At 41.7% G+C, this 24,638-nt stretch overlaps 1 long non-coding RNA gene across 23 annotated transcripts in view; it reads left to right on the top strand.

Moving 5' to 3' along the window:
* Positions 1–21,002, top strand: part of LOC100911923 (uncharacterized) — a 40,072-nt gene extending 19,070 nt beyond the window's left edge. For 3 of the 23 annotated variants that reach the window (XR_005505957.2, XR_010052239.1, XR_010052238.1), the window contains exons 3-7: positions 2,036–2,109; positions 2,552–2,747; positions 18,037–18,233; positions 19,394–19,488; positions 20,436–21,002. This is a non-coding gene — a long non-coding RNA (uncharacterized LOC100911923). Of the gene's footprint in view, positions 1–2,035; positions 2,110–2,551; positions 2,748–8,585; positions 8,717–9,529; positions 9,717–10,882; positions 10,973–16,081; positions 16,166–17,655; positions 17,808–18,036; positions 18,234–19,393; positions 20,204–20,435 lie in introns of all 23 variants that reach the window. The other 20 variants (XR_010052244.1, XR_005505948.2, XR_010052245.1 and 17 more) reach the window with 20 other exon arrangements.
* The last annotated feature ends 3,636 nt before the right edge of the window (positions 21,003–24,638 follow it).

Genomic DNA, 24,638 nt, shown 5'->3' with positions numbered 1-24,638 from the left:
CATCTGTAAACTATGAATGAGAAGGAACCATTTACAATAAGGAAGGCAAACAACAGAATGAATTCCCTCCGTTGGTGTTTTATAAGACTGTTGAACAGAAAGCGAAGGGAAGAACTCTCTTAGACGATATCACTTAATTAAGTAAAGCGTCGTAATCAGAGTCCCCTCCAATTGTAATGACTGTAGGGAGTCAAGTACATCTCTGTCTATATTAGAGTATCTAACTGCAATGATTTATTGATATTTATTTTAGAAGAACAACACAAAAGCAGTAAAACAGCAGAGGCAGGGGGAGAGGGAGTGTGCCCTTGCTTTCTGAGGTGCGGGGAGAACACTTTGAAAACATCCCTAATTTTCTCGAGAGAGAGGTTTTGCTTTTTAAAATCAGAGCACACCTCTCAAGAAAGGTGTTACTCCCCCCCCCCATCTGATTTTCCCATGTGTTCGATGCAACGTTTCTTTGTCCGTCGGGTGAATCATTGATTCACTTTCTTCACTGCAAGAATTGCTGCAAATGAGTGGATGGGCACCTGCTGTTTTCTGCAGTGACATTACTGGATTGCCTTCCTCAGTGATGCTAGGCTTAAAAAACAGCTTCTCTGTATGGGAGAGAGCTTCGGGGAGGGAGAGTAAATACACTGTATAGGCAGGCAGACATTGGCTGCCCTCCAAGCTGCACACAGCATAAACCTGTTTATCTGCCACATTTCACAAATCTCAAAAACACGTGAATAATCAGGCAAGCAACTGGATAAATGATACACACTAGGGAACCTAACCGGTATTCTGATGAGAGGCCACTGGGATTCTAAGACAGTGGTGCAAATAGACTCGTATTGCAGAAATAGTATGTACTAAAGTTGATCAGTGGGTTCAAAGGAAAAAAAAAACATTCTGTACTAAAATAAATGTGAAGGGCTACCTCAACCCTGTAGGCTCGGCTCAGTATGTTTACGTGCGAGTCTTCTGGAGAAGGCAGTTAAATAAAATAAAATACGTACTCTCACTCACAGGCCATTCCAGTGATCGGTGCCAATACGCCTCTGGGCTTTACCTTAGCTGTTGAGATAATTTATTTCTAAGAACTGAAATCTAAATATTAGAGGGCAGTGTTTTCCAACTCAAATTTATACCAACACATACAGTTGAAAAATCGGATCGCTGAGCAGGCTTACAATCTGTCCACTTCAAAGGAGCAACTTTTCTAACACAGTCATATTTTTTTTTAAACTGCAGAAGATGAATATTTGGGTATTACATGAACTGGGGGAACTAGGCCCCTTTCTTGTACTTCTTTGTTTTGCTTTTAGTTTCTATTCTTTCTTTTTGATTTGCTGATCCCATTGCCTTACCCCAGTGATCACTGGGCATGGGCATTCGGCTGTAAAGTAGAAGCTCTCTAAGGTTGCAGGGGCTAATCTCCAAAGCACACTCCAAAAACCCTTAAGGTTATTTATAAATCGTAGGCTTGGTTCACATCCATGAGCTAGACCCGGCTGTAATTACAGTGAGATAAATAGGTTTAATATGCCTATATATGTTTTTATTTGTCTTGTCTTTTGTTTATTTTGTTTGCTTTTCGAGACAAAGTTTCTCTGTCTGGTGATTGTTATCCTGGAACTCTGTCTTTAGACCAGGTTGGCCTCAAACTTAGAGATCCACCTGCTTCTGCCTCCATAGTGTTTGGATTAAAGGGGCGTGCCACTCTGCCTGGCTGTCATTTATCTTTTAATGCAGACACTGCCTTACTATAAAACATGTATTTTTCTCTACATTTTAAACACAAAAGGTCAACCGGGCAATTCTATAAACATTGTTTTTCATACTGCAGAAAGTAAATTTACTAAAACTCTCCAACCCTGAAGATTTTGTTAAAATATAGCCAAAGGCATCCTCATTTTAGCTTCAGGTAGGTGACCTGTAAATTGATGTCCCAAATGATATTCTGTGACCTTTGAGCTTTTTGATTAAAGTCTTGAGACTTTAATCTCAAGAGAAAGTATGTCTCATTCTCTCTTTTTCTTTTTTCTTCAAGATACAGGACAGAGGCGGACTGAATGGCTCCAATTCTCAGAATGTGAAAGCGTAAATCAGAACCTACTATTTTGTGTAAGTTTCCCCTGAGCCAAGCAGGGCTGGGCCATGAGAACATCCTCACGGTCAGTACTGTGAGCTATGGCTGTTTACCCAGCCCTAATGAACCTTGTGAAGCAGAGATTTTGCAAGTGATGATTATTTTGAGGTTTTGGAAGTGATGATTATTTTGAGTAAAAAATGATCACCAAACACCACATAACTTATACACTGAGGAACTCAAGAAATAATATCTACTGTAAGTGAACATTGCAACTATAGAAACAATTTAAGAAGCAGCTGAAATAAGAAATGTCCTATCTGTTCTCTTCTTCCCTCAGTCTCGTTCCTCAGGGATGACTGTTAGAACCATTAGAAATGGCCTCTCATATATTTAACAGACATTTTAATTCACATGCAAGCATGTTTTTCTTTTTTAGATAAAACTTAACAATTTTATTAAAATGCTTAATTACAGAAAACCAACTTGGAAAACAAAATTGTCAGAAGCAAAACAACAACAACAACAACAATAAAAACCAAACCAACAACAAAACCAAGCAAGTCAGGCTGTTTTACCAATAAAGGGGGCACTGAATGGAATCAGAGATCTGATAAGTGCCGGGAAGTTGGACTAAGAGGGACAGGAGACTTCGAAACTTCTCTGAATACTGGTAAGTAGGCAGAAATCCTAGAAACCTCACAGATAATCACACAGCAAACAGTGGGTAGGTGCTGGTTCCTTTTGTGAGTCTGGGAGAACACTCAGAGTCGCAGTGCCAGTGGAGTACAGGGCTTAGGGGTATCCGCTACAGCTCTGCGTCTGTAGGGGCGTGAGAGGCATCCTCTGCTTCCCCCTCTGACTCTCTGGAAGAGGAAAAGTCCAAGCTATTCAGGGCAGGTATCAAGGCACCCCAAAGGGTAATAGGACTTGGAGCAGAGGTAGAACTTAGTGCAGAAATGGAGGAGAGGAGCAGGCACTTTGATCAGGTGACCTGATGGGGGAAGAATGGGGACTTGGAACACATGAAAACTTGCTGTGGGTGCATGCTTTCTTTTTAAAAAATTATTTTATTTATTTATTTTTATTGGATATTTTATGTATTTACATTCCAAATGTTATCCCCTTTCCCCCATCTTCCATCCCCCCTCCTCCTGCTTCTATGAAGGTGCACCCACTCCCACCCACCCACTCCCACCTCAACAGCCTGGCATTCCCCTATACTGGACCATTGAGCCTTCACAAGACCAAGGGCTTTCCCTCCTATTGATGCTGGACAATGCCATGTTCTGCTACATAAGCGGCTGGAGCCATGGGTCCCTCCATGTGTACTCATTGGTTGGTGGTTTATTCCTGGGAGCTCGGGGCGAGGGGTCTGTTTGGTTGATATTGTTGTTCTTCCTATGGTGTTGCAAACTCCTTCAGCTCCTTCAGTCCTTTCTCTAATTCCTCCATTGGAGTACCCGTGCTTAGTCCAATGGTTGGCTGCAAGCATCCTTATCTGTATCAATAAGGCTCTAGCAAAGCCTCTCAGGAGACATCTATATCAGGCTCCAGTCAGCAAGCACTTCTTGGCATCTCATGCTTTCTTTTAAATAACAAAACTGAACAGAACATTTGCTGTTGTTTTAAGTTGGACTTTTATTCCCTTAGCAATGGTGTTGGCCATTGCTCCACTTTCTACACAATGAGGTTTACCTTGTTCTAGAAGCTGCAAAGGATGTTATATAAGGCAGCATTATAAATAAAAATCCATTGGCATACTGATGGAAAGTTATTTTATTTCATTTTTGCCTTTAAACATTATGCTTCAGTAAACATGCGCCCTATGTGTACGTTTATAAGTGAGCCAGCAGAGTTAGTTTCTTGAAGTGGAATCACTAGAAAAAAACACATTTGCAATCCTTAAATGTTATCACTTCCTTCATTGGCGCAACCAAAGAAGTCGTACCATTTCACCTTTCTCCGATTACGTTTGAGGGATTTTAGCAAGGGCTCAGATGAGAGCTGTGCACAGGATTCCTCTCCTGCCCTTCCATTTGTTCAAACCCGGCTAAACATAGTTCATTCGCTTCTGTAATGACTGATGAAGACCTTGTGGAAGGAAGGAGAACATTCACTATAGTCTACTTGCTGGGGGCGGAGCCTCTAGAGCTTTGGGGGCTGCTGCTGCTCTGGTTCGTGGAGCATAGTTGCTAGGTCTGTGTCTCCCCTAGCGTTTCACTAGTAATGTCCCTAGGTATGGGAGCTGCAGAGTACCCGGAACAACCTGGGCGAGAAGCTAAATTCAAGCCATGTTGCCTGCCCCTCCTCTCTCTCTCTCTCTGTCATCCATATCTGTACAGGTTCTACTTTAAGGGTGCCCTCACCTTTCCCCCTTTTCAGTCTCCTCGGCTTCATCAGGCGGGAGCTCTCTAGGCGCCCCTGCACCTTGCCATTCAGCCTCTGTGTGTGATTAACCCAGAGGTTGGCCTGACATTGACTTGGTCCCCCGATAGGAGAGTCACCTTATCCTTGAAGCTGTCAGTCTTTATTCAGTCTTTTTATCTTTATCAGTGCTGTTTTCATCTTGAAATATAAACACAGGAATGCCTCCATCTGCATCTGAACCTAGCCACAAGTTGAAGGGTTAAGCCAGTGCTATCAAACGCTAAGGTAGGACCTTGTATTCAGCATGGCGTGCTAGGTATTCTGGTGAGAATGGTAGAGCAAAGAGAAGTGAAACACACTCTCTGTCTTCTAGAAACATAAGATCCCAAGGAGACAGATGGCGGTGACCAAATAACCAAATGTAGGCCACTCTTCCGTAAGTGTTAAAACATATCCAAATCAAAATTCTAGGACATCTCAACTCTGAGAACTTATTTCTACCAATGGACCTGTGCATTAGAAAAAGGCAAATTGCCCAGTGCAGCATTGCATGTACTAGTGAGAGTCAAGGGGCCTTTTGATTATTGACAAGAACAGTCTGTCAATTAGGAAATGCTCTCCATGGAAAATAACATGGACTGACCCGAGATAAATCTCACATGATAGAAGCAAACAATGCGACATGCATAACGTATGTTTTCCTCTGTAGAAAATCCTGTGAAATAATGTGTATCGTTGCTTACAATACATCCAGGCTTGTGCTGGTAATGATTTAGTCAATGATGGCTCACAGACATGGCGGCAGACCCACAGGTTACCATGAGTTGGAAAGTTCCTACCACACAGTGACATCTTAGCCACCATAGCATAGTAACTCACATGCTTGTAGTTCCGTTGATGCAGACAGATCTCCTGCCCACTGCCCACTACCTAGAAGTATGTATGTGTGTAACACTGAAGATCAATAATGATCGTGGACATGCTATGACAGACTTTTTTCCCTCTAGTGTCCTCTTTAGTAGAAGAGAGTGTGTTAGGTCCCATTTTACTCTAGAAGTGGGTTTCATGTTCATCTCATTTTCTGCCGGCATCAAGGGGACTTGTCAAGTTAGTCTGAACAAGTACACTTTATATGGTTCCCTCGGTGGCAAAATTGCTTGGTGATACATTTCTCAGAAGTAATCTCTGTCACTAAGTGACATGTGACTATATATGAAAATACTGGAAGACGTCCCCTCCCAAAACAGAAAACAGCGTAATGCCTATGAGGGTATTAGAGTCAGAGGTTAAATGAAACTTTTAATCTATATGTCTTAGTTTTATTATAATTTTATTATTTTTCTTCTTATATGTATACATTTTATTACCATATATTAATTATACATAATAGTGGGTTTCATTATGACATTTTCACATGTCTTGCTATGTTCATCCTCTTTTGTCACCTCTCCCATTTCCACTGAGCCCCTTCCTCTATTCCAACTAGTCCTCTATCTATCTATCTATCTATCTATCTATCTATCTATCTATCTATCTATCTCTCACCCCTGCTTGTTTACAAAGGCATGGGTAACAGGAACATGAGCAACTTACTAGTGGCCATGCCTCTGAAGACAATGTCTCCTTTTCCCTGAGAAACTAGTAACTACTTATAAATCCTTGGGAGGGGGGGTTCTGTGAGCCCCTACCTCCTAGAAACTGTTAGCTGCTTATAAATCCTGAGGGAAGGGTGGGCCACTTTAGCTTTTCAACCATTCGAATGTCATCTATACTAATACATCATATTAAGCACTTTTACATTTTAGAATCAAATCTGGGAAAGAATGCTATACAAAGATCCCAAAGATGCAATTTCTCACAAGCAGGGCACAGCTTAAGACAGGAGAACGTGTTAGGAGTAGCAGTCAGCCTTCAGCCTGTTGGCAAGGCCATTCTAAGTGGCTGCCTCAGTTTCTTACATGAACCTGGTCATCAAGGCATCAAGGCATGGTTCACCCAGGCTTTGCTTGAGCCAACCTGCTGAAGCTTCTCCTTCAAGCTTTAAATAAAAGCCTTACAGGGAATCGCAAAGAGGAGGAATTCACTGCCTTACCACCAGGCTGCTGCTGTTCTTTAATAAGAATGCGCCCCACTAATTTCCCAGAACATTGCATTAAGGTGGTTTGAAGAGAGGCACTGGGATGGAATTAGATATGGAGAATTCTTTGCACTCTTCCATGAACTGAGATCAGGATGTTTTACGAGACGGTGGTAGAGATTTTTTTAAAATGAGAAAAATGCTGATGATTTATTTCATGATTGTAAATGACATTGTCAAAGGAATATGACAATGTGAAATCACTGCATAAGTCACACAAGGACATAAATGAAGAAAACTTCAGATCCCTGTCTGTCTCTACATCATGTCTCCTAATGACTACTGTCCTGTTTTTCCAGCTCCTTTTAGTCATCCCCCGAAAGACCTTATCTAACAGTCTTGGTGGCCTAGGACACTAGTGTCCAATGGTGGAGGTGTAGAGGTCAGTGACCATAAAGATGGTGACTCCTGACTCTAGGGTCTTTCCTTGTTCCACGCCCTGCCCTGTTTCGCCATTATCCCTCACTAACATTTGTGTCCCAGAGGACCGAGAATTTCATATGTGATCAAAATGTCCATGTCGCTTATCTGGCCCACATCTAGTGTTGGTTTCCTTTCAGGGAAACTAGTGGTTCGTTATTTCATGAGCTTTCCCGTGTAAATATGAGCCTGTTAAGTGAGTTATTGCCAGCAATCAGGACCATTTGTTACATAACATCAGTAAGAGGGACTCAGGTGAGAAACAACTCTGATTGTGGGTGTTTAGTCCCAACGTGCATCAGTTGTAACTCCTTAAGTGTATTTCTTCTAGCAGCTAATTTGAAATACTCTATCAGTGAAAATCTTGACACAACAGTTGTACAAACATACATAGGAAAACACGAGGAAATTAAATCAGACTTATAATGTAAACCTTAGAACGTTGCCTTAATTTGTACTCACTTTGTAATTTTAACTAAATATTGTGGTAAGTAGTTCTTACTTAAACCCTAAGTATATGGGCATTTATTACACACAATATGAAAATACTTCAAGAGGCTTGTGATTAACGCTGTGGTATTCAAGCATAGTTTACAGTGACTTTCAATCAAAGACAAAGGGCTCAAGCAGGTGATGTTGAAAAGATGCGTGCGTGTACCCAAGGACTTAACTCAGGCCTGCTCCTACCAGCTCAGTTCTAGTTTTTTTCCCCTGACGAGCATTGCTGTAGCTTCACAAGGGCTGTGCTTAGGAGAGAGTGGCCAGACAAAGCACAAGATGGCCTAGTTAGGTTTAATTCCTGACCAAGGATGAATATTTTTCACACAAAATTATGTTCCAGTTATCTAATGCAGCATGCCATGCCAAAAGAGTGGCTGTTAGAAATCCAACTACCACTGAGTGCCTCACACTGTTAAGTTTTCTAGACATAGCAGCTCTACCATAGAGGTTCTGAAAAGTCCCTACATCCCCCCTTCTGCAGCTTACTTAGCTTGCACTCTCTCAAGGCAGACATTCAGTTGAGCATGCATGTGCTCACTCTTTAAAGGATGATGGCTGCAACCTTGGGAAGCCCCCAATCCACATGTCGGTCAAGCGTGATGATCTGGGTTCTGTTAGATACTGGTTGCCATGCTTCAGGTGTGGCTTGTTCATGTGTTGGAAGCCTACCTACTCCTCAGTGTGGCCCGGGAGAGGTGCTGGGATCTTTAAAATATAGAACCTCAGAGGTGGTGATGACACAAACCTTTAATCCCAGCACTTGGGAGGCAGAGGCAGGCAAGTCTCTGAGTTTGAGGCCAGCCTGGACTACACAGTAGATTCCAGGACAGCCAGAGATAACACACAGAGACCCTGTTTCAAAAAATTAAAACCAAATCCAAACCAAACCAAAGCAAAACAAAACAGTAGGTGCTCATGAGAAGCTGTTGGGCTGCTGAAGGTGCTGCCCTTGGATGGATTATGACAATTCCTATGGACTCTGGGTTAGTTCTAGTGAATTATCATAAAAGCACGGTCAACCTCCGAGCACCTAAAGTGCTCCATAACTTTCTGTCTTGGGGTGCCACCTCTTTTCTCACTTAGCTTTGCTGCTGACTTCCAAGGAGATCTCACCAGAGCTGAGCTGAAGCCAGGACCATAGTGTTATTGACATTACCCCCAGAGACATGAAGAAACATCTGCTGCCCCTAGATATGAAACCAACACAGACCAAAGTAAGGATATCATCAAAGTCCAATTGGTGTTTCGTTGGGGTTGTTTATGGGAATATGGGTGAGGGGTGACTACAGGAGCAGAAGTAACTCAAAGACAGCTGCATCGCCAATCCTACCCCAGAGTGGGTGACAGATCATGGTGATTGGAGTCTTGCGCAACCTCAGTCAGTTCTACACTTGCAGAGTGTTCTTCCTGGGTGGCTCAGTTGGTCTGAGTCTCTTTCAGCCAGCTTGGCTGGACTTTGTTATTTCCAGACAGCTCTGCCTGGCTTCTCTCCTAGTCCTCTCTGCCATAGGGAGGAACCCTGTGAATCTGATCAGTTTTAGGGACCTGAGCCTTCTACTTGTTTCCTTCCTGAACTTAAAGAGCTTTCCTGCAAGATAGCATGTTCCAGCTTCCCTAAAAACATCCTATGTCTTCAAGCGCTTCCGTCCAAGACAGAAGTTGTCTACAGAGGAACTCATTATACTCTGGAGTCTCTAGAACTAGGAGCTCAATGAGTCTCTCTCTCTCTCTCTCTCTCTCTCTCTCTCTCTCTCTCTCTGAATTTGAATGCTAATATTAAATTTTTAAAATACCATTAATTGAAATTAATAATTAATTTTCAAAGCACACTCTTAATGTGTGGTGGCACTTGACAAAGAGCACACAGATGTGAGATGAGGCTCCTCTCAGATTAAGTCTACACTCATGGATTGGTCTCTTGGAGCTATGGTGAAGGTAGCCACTCAAAGGTCTACTATTTAATATTAAGTATTTTAAATATTAAATTTAAATATTAAATTAAAAAATTTAATATTTTCTAAATCAAGCCAACTGTCAGTACTGCAAGTGGTCCACCCACCAAAGAGATGGAACTCAACGTGGTAGAATAGAAGCTGAGACATGTGGACTTGACAGACTTGAGACTCGGCTATTCATCCCAGCTCTGAGAGCCCATGCAGCTCATTGAGCCTTCGCGACTCCTGGTTTTACTTTCAGCAAAATGGAGATATTAAGGTAACTGGAGATATTAAGGAGTAATGGAGATATTAAGGGCAAGAAAGGAGGTATAGAAATAATTTGTAAACTTCAACTACTATCCAATGTTAGTAGTGGTTGTTGATGATGATAATGAGGGAGATGATGGTCAAGAAGAAAATTATATGGAGTCAGTAATATATATGCATATATGTATATATGATCTATTTATATATATTATATTAATATTGTATATTACAATGCTAGAAGTTGAATTTCTAGCCTCACACACATAGGAAAATGCTCTGCTATTGAACAAATCTCGAATCTACCAGAGACAGTGGAGAGTTCCAGCTTTTTATATATCAGTTTGTGTGTGTGTGTGTGTGTGTGTGTGTGTGTGTGTGTGTGTGCATGCATGTTCATATGTGTGTGGGAACACACATACCATAACACATGAGTAGAGTGCAGATGACAACTTATAGGAGTTGGTCCTCTCCTTCTGTCATATAGGACAAGAGCTCTTTCTCCTTCTATCGTGTAAATCTAAGGCATCACCTTAGACCATCAGATTTGATGGCAAGCTTTTTTTTTTCTTTATTAACTTGGGTATTTCTTATTTGCATTTCGATTGTAATTCCCTTTCCCGGTTTCTGGGTCAACATCCCCCTAGCCCCTCCCCCTCCCCTTCTGTATGGGTGTTCCTCTCCCCATCCTCCCCCCATTACCACCCTCCCCCAACAATCACGTTCACTGGGGGTTCAGCCTTGGCAGGACCAAGGGCTTCCCCTTCCACTGGTGCCCTTACTAGGCTATTCATTGCTACCTATGAGGTCAGAGTCCAGGGTCAGTCCATGTATAGTCTTTGGGTACTGGCTTAGTCCCTGGAAGCTCTGGTTGGTTGGCATTGTTCATATGGGGTCTCAAGTCCCTTTAAGCTCTTTCAGTCCTTTCTCTGATTCCTTCAACGGGGGTCCCGTTCTCAGTTCAGTGGTTTAATGATAGCATTCGGATGGCAAACTTTCTTATTCACTGGAATATCTTGCTGGTCCCTGTATTAGAGCTATAAATGTTTACCACTTACTCAATTGATAAGAACTAGACATGTAAGATTATTGTTATTATATGGATTGAGAAAATAAAAGCATTGAAAACAAACTCAGCTGCATATATATTTCATTCATTCATTCATTTGCTCATCCAAGACAGGTTCCCTTGTGGTCCAGGAGACCTCAAACTCTCTCTGTAGATGAGGATAACCTTGAATTCCTGATCCTCCTGCTCTCATCTTTCAAGTAAGATTATAGGTATATATTCCGTTATGGATAGTCAATTTAATGTATTTTAGAGTTTTTTAAATAGACTTTTATTTATTTTTTAAAATATAACAAAATAAAACATAATGAAATAAAACAAAAACTATCCCATCAAAGTTGAACAAGATAAATCAATAGACAAGACAGAGCCCAAGAGAGGGTGTAAGAAGGAGAGACACACTTTTTCTCCTACTCAGGAATTCCATAAAATTAAACTGGAAGCCACAATAAATACACTGAGGACCTTGTGAGAACCACTGCAGGACCTGTTCATGCTGCTTCAGTTCCTGTGGGTTCATACAAGAGCTTTGATCATGTTGATTTAGTGGCCTTGCTTTCTTGGTGTCCTCCATCCTCTGTGGCTCTGACACTCTTTTTATCTCCTCTTCCTAAAAGGTGTAACTAATGTGGCACTAGGGCGGTATTTTTCAACAGCCTAACTAAATGGATGTCTTCACTTCATTTTCCTGCTAACTCGGACTGGATTTACACATGTCTGCCTCCCATCCCAACTTTATGATATAATGTTAGCATTCGTCTTGTAGGCTTCTTAGCAAGATTAAACAATGCCACTCCTCCCAGACAAGTTCTCTAGTTTGCTGAGAGTGCTAAGAGAGAAATTGAAGCTTAAGTTTGACTCACCATTTATTAGTTGTATTAGTTACCTGGATTCTTCAACTTTCTTTGTTGGGTTAATTCTGAATGAATCTTACAGATATGAAGCACCCAACTGGTCATTCACTGTAACAGCTGCAGCAGACCCAGTGATGAACAGCTCAAACGTGAGCCCTGTCTGCAGTGTGACCCGGAAGGTCACGGAAAGGAAAACAAGTGATTGTCGTGCAGAGCTCCAAGGGTATTAATGTTCACTCATCCAACTGGAGCTGGACCAGTAGTTTACCCTAACGAATACAGTCAGGACAACGCCATTTATATGTTTACTTTCCATTAGAACTTACAACAGATTTGCGGTTTCCAGGAGGCAGGGAGAAAGAATAAGAAGTTATTACTTAGAGACCACAGGGCATTCTTCTGGAGTAATGAAACAATTTGGGAACTAGAGAGAGGAGGTGGCTACACAATATTATGGATGTACTAAATACCGCTGGAAAAAGGCAACTTTCAATGGTTAATTGAATGTTCTATGAATTTTTTTCTTTTCTTTTTTTCTTTTTTTTCGGAGCTGGGGACCGAACCCAGGGCCTTGCGCTTGCTAGGCAAGTGCTCTACCACTGAGCTAAATCCCTAACCCCCGAGTGTTCTATGAATTTTTATTCGGTTAAAAATTAAGTATAAACGGTACAGGGCTAAGGAGTTTTATCTAGGTTTATGTCCAAAAAATTGAAATCTGGGGTTGTCTTTCAGGCATGAACTCCACCAACAATTTACATTCTCAGAATAATTTATGTTTTTTAAATTGGAACGAAAGGGAGCTGCAGAGTTGCTCAGTTGTTAAGATAACTTTTTGTTCTTGCAGAGGACCTGGGTTCAGTTCCCAGTACCTACAAGGTGGGTCATAACCATCTATAGCTCCAGTTCCAGGTCATCTGATATCCTCTTCTGACCTCGTTGGGTACCAGGCACACATGTAGTGCACATACATATGAAAGACAACACTCATGCATGAAATAATAGAGCAGATATAAAAAATTGGAACAAGATTATCACCTACCAAGTCTATTCAGAATAGAATCTTCTTGGAATTTTTAGAAAATGACTTATTTGTATTTAATGCACCTTGGTGTTTTGCCTGCATGTATGTCTGTGTGAGGGTACTGGATCCCCTGGAACTTTAGTTAGACAGTGTGAGGTGAAATGGGGGTACTGGTAATTGAACCTGGGTCCTCTGGAAGAGAAGCCGTGTGCTCTTAACCACTGAGCCATCTCTCCAGCCCCCTCTTCTCAGATTTTTAATGTATGTTTTTTATTTTGATTGCCATCTTTGTAGTAGTTTTCTTTTTCTTTCCCTTTTTGTTTTGTTTTCAAGAGAAGGCCTCACTATGTAGCTCTGGATGTTGTGGATTCACTGTGTAGACCAGGCTGGCCTCGAACTCACAGAGATCCACATTCTTTTGCTCCCAGGTGGTGGGATTAAAGGTACTTATCACTGTGCCTGGCTCAGAGTCTTTTTTTTTTCCAGGGCATATTTATGTACCTGAACATTATTGAAACGCAGACTGTGCAACTGTGGTGGTTTAAAGATATTATGGGATGTCTGCTAGACAGGGAATTGTAAAACTGAGTCTCACAAGTTAAAGTGTTTCAACGTCATTCAGGGGAGGCCAAAAGCGTGAAGGATGCAACCAGCGCTGCTCACAGGGACCCTCGATGTGTAAGAGAGCTGCATGGAAAGGGCTGAGGACGCGACAGGCACACTGTGGGTAGCCGCAGTTTGGGCTTTGAAGAGGCTAACAGAGCAGAGGATGCAGCAGCCGGAAGGAGTAAGGCCTGAAGAGTACCTAATGTTCCTAAGACCATCAGTCATAAGAGAAGGAATAAGGCAGGCGCTGGATCGAGAAACCTGACAATGGCCACGAGGGGTCGAGTGAAGGCTCTGATAACACTAAGCCCTTTGCACAAGGCTGCATGGTAACTGTCGGTGACTCACACTCTCTATGCACTGCCTGCCCTGTTTAGTCTCATTTTATCTGCCATTGACGTGCATGTGTTGGTGTGTGCTTCTCTGGTTTCACCTCTGTAGTTTATACTTAGCTATGGCATTCCAGGTGGATGCTTGCGTTTAGAAACTTGTAGAGATGGAACTCGTGACTTTTTCCCTTCCTAACTGTACCCATAAGTGTGTCAAACAGGGTGTCTCGTGTCACACAGACAGACAGACACCCCCACACAGAGAGAGACAGACACACACAGAGAGACAGACAGACACACATACACAGATAGAGGCAAACAGACACACAGAGAGACAGCCAGCCAGCCAGACACACAGAGACACAGATACCCACATACAGAGAGACAGACACGCACACACACAGAGACAGACAGACACACACACACAGATAGAGGCAAACAGACACACAGAGAGACAGACAGACACACAGAGAGACAGATACCCACATACAGAGAGACAGACACACACACAGAGACAGACACACACAGAGAGACAGACATACACACACACAGACACAGAGAGAGAGAGACAGACAGACACACAGAAAGACAGACAGACACATACACATTTAATATGGGGTTCAGGATCGTGCTATACAGCCCAGGCTGTCCTCTGAGAAAGCACAATCTTGCTCTCTCCACCTCCGAAGCGGTGGAGTTACACATGTGTGCTACCGTCTCTGAGTCCGTGCCACCATATTCGTCAGCCACATTTTGCAGTGACAGGCTCCTAATTAGATTCAAGCCACTTTAGGTGCTCATTTAGATCATACTCCAAGCACTCTTTTTTTTTTTTTGAGATGGGACATTTCCGTTCACTCTAGAAAAGGCTCTCCTCCTCTCCAGATAGCCTTGTTATAGCTGCTACCTTTAACTCTTAGAAGTAGTTACTAACGAGGGTTGACGCTTTCTTATTTTCTCGACTTATGCTGCACCCTAGTTTCTCAGTGCTTACCTCTAAGCCACATCTATGCCATTATTTTGGACTGCCCTTACTTCTTTCTGCACTTCTTTTCTCGACTTTTTCCTGCACCTCGGGAAAATATTCCTAAAAATACTGCGTGTTCTTTTGACGCTGCTGTGTCAATACAATATAAGCTAAGCAGTGTTTTTATGTTAAAGGTTTAAATTATTTCATAAAGATTTGTTTATTTTATGTGCATATGTGCTATGTGCATGCAGATGCCTTGGGAGGCCAGAGGAGTGTCGAATCCCCTGGTACTGGAGTTGCAGACGGTTGTGAGCCGCCTGATGCTGGTGCTAGGAACTGAACCCGGGTCCTTTGCAAGAACAACACATGCTTTTAACTATGGTGCCACCTGCCAGCCCTCATTAACTCTTTGTTTTGTTTGAGACAGGGTTTCTATACGTGGTCCTACCTGTCCTGGAACTTGCTGTCTTGGAACTTATATGCTATGTAAAACTCACAGAGATCCTCTGCCTCTGCCTCCCAAGTGCTAGGGTTAAAGATGTGTGCCACTACACCAGGCCATAATTACTATTTTTTTGATAACATCTAGATCAGTGATTCTCAACTTCCTAATGCTATGACTCTTTAATAAAAGTTCCCCATGTTGTAATGACCCTGAACCATAGAATTATTTGACTGTATTTATATGTGATATAAATATTTGATATGCAGGATATCTGATATGCGACTCCCCATAAAGGGTTTGCAGCCCACAGGTTTAGAACTCCTGGTCTAGATACTCCATTTTATCAGGACTCTAAGTTTTACCTGACTATTTTTCCATATTCAGGCACACAGGCACTTGTGTGTTTACACATCTTTGCCACATTGGTGGTTGGTTGCTGTACTCAGTTTGTAATAGTAGAACTGTTGTAAACATTTTTAAGAGGAATGAGGAAGCTACATTCACATTAAGAATTAGAAGTAATATTTGCTTTTTTCACCAACAGATTAACTTGATATTTGCTATTGATATTATGACAAAAAGAATGGGTTAATGGATTTCATTTACTTTTTATACTTTCTTAGTACTATTGTCTCCTTCACCTTAAAAATATTATGACTACAACATTGCGAGTCTGAGGTCCACATTATAATCTATGCACTCCATGCTGTGATCCTGGTGAGAGATGTTAGGAATAGTCTACTTTGAACACGGAGTTTAAATGTAGATTAAAGAAAAATTTGGAAATCGTTTCTAATAAGACATAATTCCATAGCAATAGTACTAATCATCTTGACCGGGTAGTATCTGAGTCAGGAACGATGACAGAGGATTCCCCATAAGCCATGGGAAATCATTGGCTATGTTCCTGGTGACGTCAGAGTCATGGCGGTTTGATGTGTCAGGAAGAGCCAATCCAAGTGGATTGAAAGCTCAAGCGAGGGGATAGGATGGAGGAGAAGCGAGCAAGGCAGATGCTGTAAATTATGGATGAGTAAAGAGAAAGTTAATCTTTTTGTCATTTTTTTCTGCTTTTTACTCTCAGAATAGATGCCTCCAAGGTGATTTACACGTTCTTCTTGTCTTGAGGTTTGGGATTCCCGTTTTGGGTCTGCAGAATTGAGACAGTGTGAGTTTTTCCTGTATTCTTGGGTAGGATTTTCTTTCTATTTTGTGTTTAATGCCTCTTGCTATCTCAGTTTCTTATCTTGGAAGAGGAACTGCAGGCAAAGGATTAATACAGCATGTGTAGAAACAAAACGTTCAATAAGATTATTCCAAATTGAGAGTGTACAGGGAAAGAGATGGTGATCGCTGCAAAAGTTCTGTAAAGTTTAAGGTACACTCAGGATCTGGTAGTTAGGGTTTCATTTTCTTTTTTTTTTTTCATGGATATCCTAAAAATATTAACCTGCCATATTGTTTATTGTATTTATATGCTAATTGATCAAGTTGATCAAATTCCTGTGTTAGTCTGAGGAAGAGTTAGTCCAAGGAAGGTATGCTGATAGAAACATAACATGTTCATGAAATGTAGAAAAAGGTTATTAAATGTACTCTGTGGATGAGCCACAAAGAGCCTAGGGTAACTACACTTAAATGACAGAGACCAAAGTCTATTTTTATACAAGTTAGAAGGAGAACAGATAAGTTTGATAAAGCTAAAAAATGCATGCTGAAAGGGACCGGATATAGATCTCTCCTGAGAGACACATCCAGAGCATGTCCAATATAGAGGTCAATACTAGCAGCAAACCACCAAACTGAGAATGGGGAATTAGCGGAAGTATTAAAAGAGCTGAAGGAGCTTGCAACCCCATAAAAACAACAATGCCAACCAACCAGAGCTTCCAGGGACTAAACCACTACCGAAAGACTATACATGGACTGACCCAGGACTCCAACTGCATATGTAGCAGAGAATAGCCTTGTTGGGGCATCAGTGGAAGGGGAAGCCCTTGGTCCTGCCAAGGTTGTACCCCCAGTGCAGGGGAATATAAGGGGGCAAAAAGGGAGATGTATAGGGGGAAATACCCTTATGGGGAGGGGAAGGGAGGGAATGGGGGCTTATGGACAGGAAACCGGGAAGGGGAATAACGTTTGAAATGTAAGTAAAGAAATATATCTAATAAAAAATTAAAAAAAAAAGAACAGACCAGTGAGGACCAAGTGAGGCCCACAGTCTTTAGTGAGGTCAAGTACAAGGAACAAATGTGTCTGTTCAGAGTTAGGGATATCTGTGTTGCAATGTATTTCTCCCTTCAGGAGCGTTGTAACAAGTGCTACAGCCTCTGCTCTCTACCTTCTGTCTCCTTGTCCTCTTGATTTGCCTTCACTATGTCACCTTCCTGTCCCCTAGCCCTGTCTCAGGTCCCAGACTAGCCCTCCCTTTAATCATAGAGGGTGGTGGCTCACGATGGCTTCTTGAAGAGCTTGCCGAGCCTCTCATAGCCAGGCAGCCTGGGGTTGTGTGGTGAGACCACAGGCTCTGCCCATGACTCAGATTTCTCAGGTGCCTGTCCACCATTGTTGGTATGATTCATTCACAGGGTCTCATCCTCCTGCTATTACCTGGTGCCACAGCTGCCTCAAGTGTCCACTCTCTCTGACCCTATCTAGGCTCCAGCAAGAATTCCATCTCTGTCTGTTTTATTCCCACTGAAGAGAAAAATGACTTTAATGGCAACAACAAATGCTTCACTTGTTAGCCTTTCTGTTCCCGACCCTGACACAAATAAACTAATATTCCATCTACCCGGCACCGGCCTGAGGTAGGGGAAAGAACGGAATCCGTGTCATTGTCCCTGTGTGGGGTGAGGGCGGAGGGGAGCAGGAGCTGCCTGGCGTGTTGCTCCCACCCCCACAAAGAAACAGATGCTACTACAGCACCTTTAAAAATAGAGACGTGGACTTCAGTCTTGGGCAGAAAGTCTACCATACTGCCTGGTTTCCTGTTCTTTATGAATCAAACCGGACTATCTCTGCTTTCCTGTTTTCCAGCTCTGGGATCAGTACACGTCAACCTGAACCCGGAAGAGTTCCAAGTATCTTTCCCCTTCTCTGTCAGGTTCGTGTTACCCTGAACCTGTGAGCTCAGAAGGAATTTTCTGGTTTTCGGGAGACGGCAGCCATTCATCATAGCTCTCCACCACTGACTGACTGAGAGTCAATTATCATCAAACATCCATCTGCCCATGGTGAGCTACAAGCTATGCCAGGTGTTTGGTGAATAACACTAATGTAATTTATTTTACTGTCTGATTTCTCACAGTAATCAGGTAGCAAAAATTATGGGTTATTTCTTAATTTTTCATAAGGCCCATGACCCCTTTCACGTATACTAGATTTTATTTAGTCTTTAAATAGTGTGTGTGTGTGTGTGTGTGTGTGTGTGTGTGTGTGTGTGTGTGTAGCATCATCCAATGATGTACACGTGGAGATCAGAGGACAACTTTGTCAACTTCGTTCTTTTTCCGTCTACATGTGGGTTCCGGAGATCAGACTTGGAACTCAGGTTCTCAGGCTTGTGCGATGAGTTTCTTTAACCTCAGAACCACCTCCTCAGACCGTATATTAGATGTAACCTATTTTCAGTTTTTATGCTGCAACAACTTGTGTTCCTGGGCACGAATCACCTATCCATATCCTTTGCCCGTTTACTCCCTGGGGTATTGGTTCTTATGCATGTTTCAATACATTTTCACAGGCTTGGAGAAGAAAACTCTACTTTTGATCTGTGTTTTGTTTCTGTTTTAGCTTGTTTTACTGTTTTGATGGTAAAAATGTATGTAATATATTTGATCATTTTACCTTGCTCTAATTTATCTTTTTGGCTCAGTTTTAAGAAAAGAAACTACTTGGAAGAGGGACTAAAAGACTCAATTTTCCTTTTAGGATACCTTTTGCGAATACACTCTGACATTTCCTGGATCCCGGAGCCCAAGTCTCCCAAGTCTTTACACTGTGTATTCATGAGGGTGAAACACTTGTGATAGGTCACCTTGGCTTTTTATTGCCCCCCTTAGCCCCATTTATTCTGCACTGTATTTCTACTATTCAAAGGGTTTATGGCTGGTATATCATACCCAGCTTCACTCAGTTATTAACTTATTTTCTTCTACGTTCGTTCGTTCATTCATTCATTCATTCATTCATTCATTCATTCATTCAATGTATGAGGCATGCAGACTCCAGGCTAGCCACCAGCGGTCCCTGCTCCCTGGTGCTCACACCCTTGAGTGTGAACAGGTTTACTTATAGCTATAGGCTCTAAAAGGCTTCCTTACAGCTATAGACTTTGGTGGTAAGGTGTCCTTCCTGTGATTGTGTCACATAATATAAGGATGCCCCTTTCTAGTCTTTCTAGAAGACTCACTTGTTGCCGTCTCGACGAATAGCAACCCTGTAGAAGTGCACACAGTGTGGCAGCTCAGCAGACTCAGCCATTAACTGGTAAGAAGCCCAGATCTTTGTTCCTGGAACCACAGGAAACAAGTTCTGTCAAGAGCTTAAGTGAGTTTGGAAGAGATTGCTTTCCCAGTCGAGCCTACAGACCGGAACAGTTGGAGAGACACTTTGCCTGTGGCTTACTGATGCCTGAAGCAGAAGGCTTGTCTGAGTCATATCCTGACCTTACGCTAACTGTGAGATAGTCCTGGTTGTTTTAAACCACTAGACTGTGCTCATTTGCTTTTCAGAACTAGAAAATAGACATTTGATGCCATCCACACGCTACATCCCATGCAGACACTCTGTGAGGGCTTGGAGTGGCCCTGAGAACCTAAGGCTAATATTGCCTGCACTTTACAGATAAAGAAGTCAATTTGCTTCAGTGTGATCCATGTTTCAACTTAAGTGTGGTTTAAGATATATCTCCTCAGATACAAATACATTTAAGAAACATTCTCCTTGGCGTACACTGGCCGTAAGATGAGTGGTTTTCTAAAGCCCACATTATTTGTAAAGAAACTTGCTCTGGTTTTTATTATTTTTAAGAGACATATGATATATGCGTATATTTATCCCACTGAAATAATATTGGATACGTAATAGGAAATTTTCTTTCTTGTGCTCACAGCAATAACTATAAACCATTTAGAGGGGGAGAGCATTCATACAGGTCCACTCCACACAGGCCTGGTGCTTTCTCTGGAATCAGAGCCTCCAGGTAAGATCTAGGATGCACAGGAGTTTGGAGTCAGCATTCGGTATTGGATCCCTGGCCTAATTTTCCCATTAGAATCAAGTGTAGGGAAAAATTTTAGGAATTGAAGAGATTTAGGAAAAAAAATAATTATTTTTTGAGTCCTATTTGGTTTAGTATTTGAGGAGCTGCAGTGGAATTGTGTCCCCGGTACTGTGTCATCTAATGAGAGTCCTCTCAATTCTGCATTTATCAGATGCTAATTATTCCTACTCCATGATTGAGGATTTGGAGTCGGAGACTCACCTGCAATATTTGGAATACCAGTGGAGATCCATATCAACATGGAATTTATACAGCAGCTGGTGCCAGTCACAGCTAATGATGAAACTTCAGCTTAATAAAAAGACCCCCAACTGAGTACAACCATCTCGAAGAAAGTGTACTTATCAAACAGCTTTCAATCAGTTCAAGAGAGACACCTTAATTGTGAAGAGCAAGAACCGCACAGCAGTTGTCACCATGCCAACTTCAGATCAATGGCACTTCCACTGCTCTTGGTACATATAGCCTTGCCTATGTCCTTAACTGCACCAACATCCTTCCTGTTGGGATGAGATCTTGTCAGCTGCTAGCGTGTGATGATGCCTTCGTTCATTACATTACTATACCCCTTAGCAAAATTTAAACGTGTAATGATAAAGGTCACTACCTTTTCCTTTAATTAAGACCTCTATTTCTTGTTACCAGAAACAAGTGCCTATGACATTTTGTATTTTCAGAAATTATCCTGTTGAAATAAAGCTACACAAACAAAATAAAAGTATGGTGATCCCACTCTTAAGAGGGGATGACTGAGGGGTTGGGGATTTAGCTCAGTGGTAGAGCGCTTGCCTAGGAAGCGCAAGGCCCTGGGTTCGGTCCCCAGCTCTGAAAAAAAGAACCAAAAAAAAAAAAAAAAAAGAGGGGACGACTGAATGAATGATCATCTGATTTCTGTGGGATTATGTGCAAGAAGAGTGTAGGCAATAATCCATTAAATGGAAACAAAAAGAAGGAGGGTTTATTCTGGCAGGAAAAGTTGCTAAGGGAGACTATGATGGAAATCTTTTTCTTTGCTCCTCCCCAACCTTCCTCCTTCTTCCCCTGTCTCCTCTGCTCCCCTGTCTACCACTTTCTCCTCCTCTTTCCCTCCCTCCTCTCTTGCTATCTGTATTGTTTATATAGACAGAAACTTAGGAACAGAAATACGGAGCTTCTGTGTAGCATTTCTTTTTGAAAAGCACTTTCCACTGTTGAAATACGGTTTGGAAATCACTGGACCCAACAAGCAACAATTGCAAATTCTTTCATGCTTTGATTTTGTTTTGATTTCAAGATCCAAGAAAACCTCGAACGGGAGACTGAAAACCTCCCCTCTACCACAGACGTCTAGCTTTCATGAGCTGCAGTTCTGTTGAGAGCTGAGCTGTCAAGGAAATGACATTCTATAGCTTTCACACATGCACGACTATGACTAAGGGGTTCACTTTTCCTTTCTAAAAGGGATTCACTTAATTTTTTATTTTATAAATATGAGTGTTCTGCCTGTGTGTATGCCTGTATTCCACATGTATTCAGTATCCTGGAGGCCAAAAGAAGGTACTGAATTCCCTATGGCTGTTAGCTACCACATGAGTGCTGGGAAGTGAACCCTAGTCCTCTGGGACAGTAGCCAGCGCTCTCAACTTCTCCAGCTCACACGAACTCACCTTTGGCTACTGAATCTACTACACGTTTGGGCAGAGGGACAGAGTTAGGGCCAATTTTTAAAAATCATAGTCTCTTGAGTTTAGAGTCTCATACTGTGAAGTATGAGGGATATTTGATCTCATTTCCCTCATTTTATACACTCATCCATTAAGACCATACATTTTTTATTAGATTTGGGTATGTGCCTGATGCTATGTGCTGGATTTGCAGTGTGTTATTTCTAGCCATCTACAAATTATGCTTTAGTATAAGAGACAGAAACTAGTCAAGCAATCACAGCATTGCAAATCACAGCATTGTTCTTGTAAGTGCTGGTAGGCAGAATAAGAGAGCTCTCTGAAGTCCGATGTTGAGACTATATGGGTACACTGGCCCAGAGAGAATAGAGATTACTAATGTCATTGGCTATGCTCTGCAGGGCAGATACTGTGTCCATCAAGTGTTCTGTTAGTATCCACAGCTAGACTGAGGAAGCTGAAGGACCTATGAGCTCCTCCCCTTCTTTGAACTGTGGTTGACTGGTGGCTGAAAACGGTTTGCAGGGACAAGGCAGATCATGGGGAAAGGAAAGCAATACTCCAGTAGCCTCAGTAGGGCTAATCAGCCATGCCAAAGGAGAGTTTAGCTGCGTCTTCACAGCTGTTCAGCTGTGAAATGGTCAGTTTTCTTCTCACGGAAGACCCAGTTCCAAACATGCATTAATTTCTGTTACAATTGACTACCAGACTTACCTCTCACTATAGAAGCAACCCTAGATCGAACTATCACTATTGAAATGATTTGTTTACACAGCTCTAATCAAGCCATCCTCCCTTTCAGGGACTCAACCAAAGGGCATAGCTTTCAGCATAGGGAAGAACAGTGTCACCGAGGTCACCTTCTCTATGAAGACCCTGAAGAGTCGGGTGTGGGGGGATCTGACTGATTAGAGGTTCATGTATTTTACTTCGGATATCCAACAAGTACATGGCCAAGTTATCCTCTCTCACCAACAGTGAGAAGCTTTGACTATATTGATGTCATCCTCTGGGAAGCACCCGCCATTAGCTAAGCTTAAGTCCTTGGCGGCCCTTACAATCCAAACAAAGCTGAAGTCATAGTCAACATCAGTTTGGAGTAATTTCCTTTCTTTCCTTTTTTAATCAACAGGTTTGCATTTTCATTATATCTATCAATTATTTATATGCCCACACAACGTATAATTTTTCATTGATGTTGTGCTTTTTTGCCTATTTTTCTTCCCCCTTTTCATGTTGCTCCCCCCTTATCTCCTATCCCGCATCTTCTCCCATTAGCATCTGTGCATCAAATTAGCACATGGCTATGAGAACACTCAAACCGTCTACATGTAATTCTGGATGTGTATTAAGGATATACACGTATAGTCCTATGCAGAAGTTTTTGTAGAGTATTGGTTTTTAACAAACATGATTATTTAAATATATTCTTTCCCCATTTTTTGTTTTGTTTTTATTATTAAATACTTCAGAAGCACCTCCTCAAGGTAACTGTTAAAATGCTACTTTGTTTTGTAATTTTTCCATGGTGTGCATGCACCATGGCTTAATTTTCAGTTTCCTGGCATATTAAACAATGCCATAGTTGACCTTGGATAAGTGTCCTTCTGTACTAGGGCTTTTTTTTGCACAAGTGGACTCCAAAAGTGTGTGTTCTAGGTCAAAATCATGTGAATATTTAATTTTAATAAGTGTCCCCAGAGTTTTTTTTCCAAAAAGGACTATAAAATTATTGTTTCCATCAGTAAAAATAAGGGTACCATTTGCTTCTACACAAAAAAGGTAATTATTACTCTTTTTTGCTTGTTTGACTGAGGGCATTAAGACTCACTGGTACCATATTTTCTGTTTTCTGACTGACTTGTGAGTTTAAATGTCTTCTCACAAAGTTGTAGGGCTTCTGGTTTTGCCCCTGTATGAATCAAATGTCTGTCTGCCTATCTATCTGTCTGTCTCTGTCTGTCTCTATCTGTCTGTCTATCTGTCTGTCTATCTGTCTGTCTATCTATCTATCTATCTATCCATCTATCTCTATCCATCTCTATCTATCTATCTATCTATATCTATCTATCTACCTATCTATCTTTCTATCTATCTATCTATCTATCTATCTCTAACCATATCTATCTATCTATCTATCTATCTCTATCTATCCATCTCTATCTATCTCTATCTATCTATCTATCTATCTATCTATCTATCTATCTATCTATCTATAACCATATCTATCTATCTATCTATCTATCTAATCTATCTCTATACATCTCTATCTATCTATCTAATCTATCTCTATCCATATCTATCTATCTATCTATCTATCTATCTATCTATCTATCTATCTTGCCAAGTGTTTCTTTAGGTTGAGTAATTTAGTGTAGCAGAAGCTTGGGGGTGGAGATTGAGGAGCACAAATGACTTGTGGCCAGCCACATTCTTCCTGTCTTGAGAATGGCAGAAGCACCCAGTGGGAAGCTACTTCTGTGGGTTCGGGTTTGTGCTGCAGTTCAGCAGAGCTATTCCAGTAACCCATGTTTGTGTCACCAGGAGCAATGAAGTGTGGCTGTCTTAAGCCACAGAAGTTGTGGGGTGATTTGTCACAGCAGTATCATCTAGCTCATTCTTAGAGTGAGATCGTTGTGATGTGTAAGTCAGATAATACATGCATGTACCGGAATCAGAACTCTGTTAGC

This window comes from Rattus norvegicus, chromosome 6 (genome assembly GCF_036323735.1).
Source record: "Rattus norvegicus strain BN/NHsdMcwi chromosome 6, GRCr8, whole genome shotgun sequence".
In the NCBI taxonomy this organism is placed as follows: Eukaryota; Metazoa; Chordata; class Mammalia; order Rodentia; family Muridae; genus Rattus; species Rattus norvegicus.
This window is presented reverse-complemented; position numbering and strand designations above follow the sequence as displayed.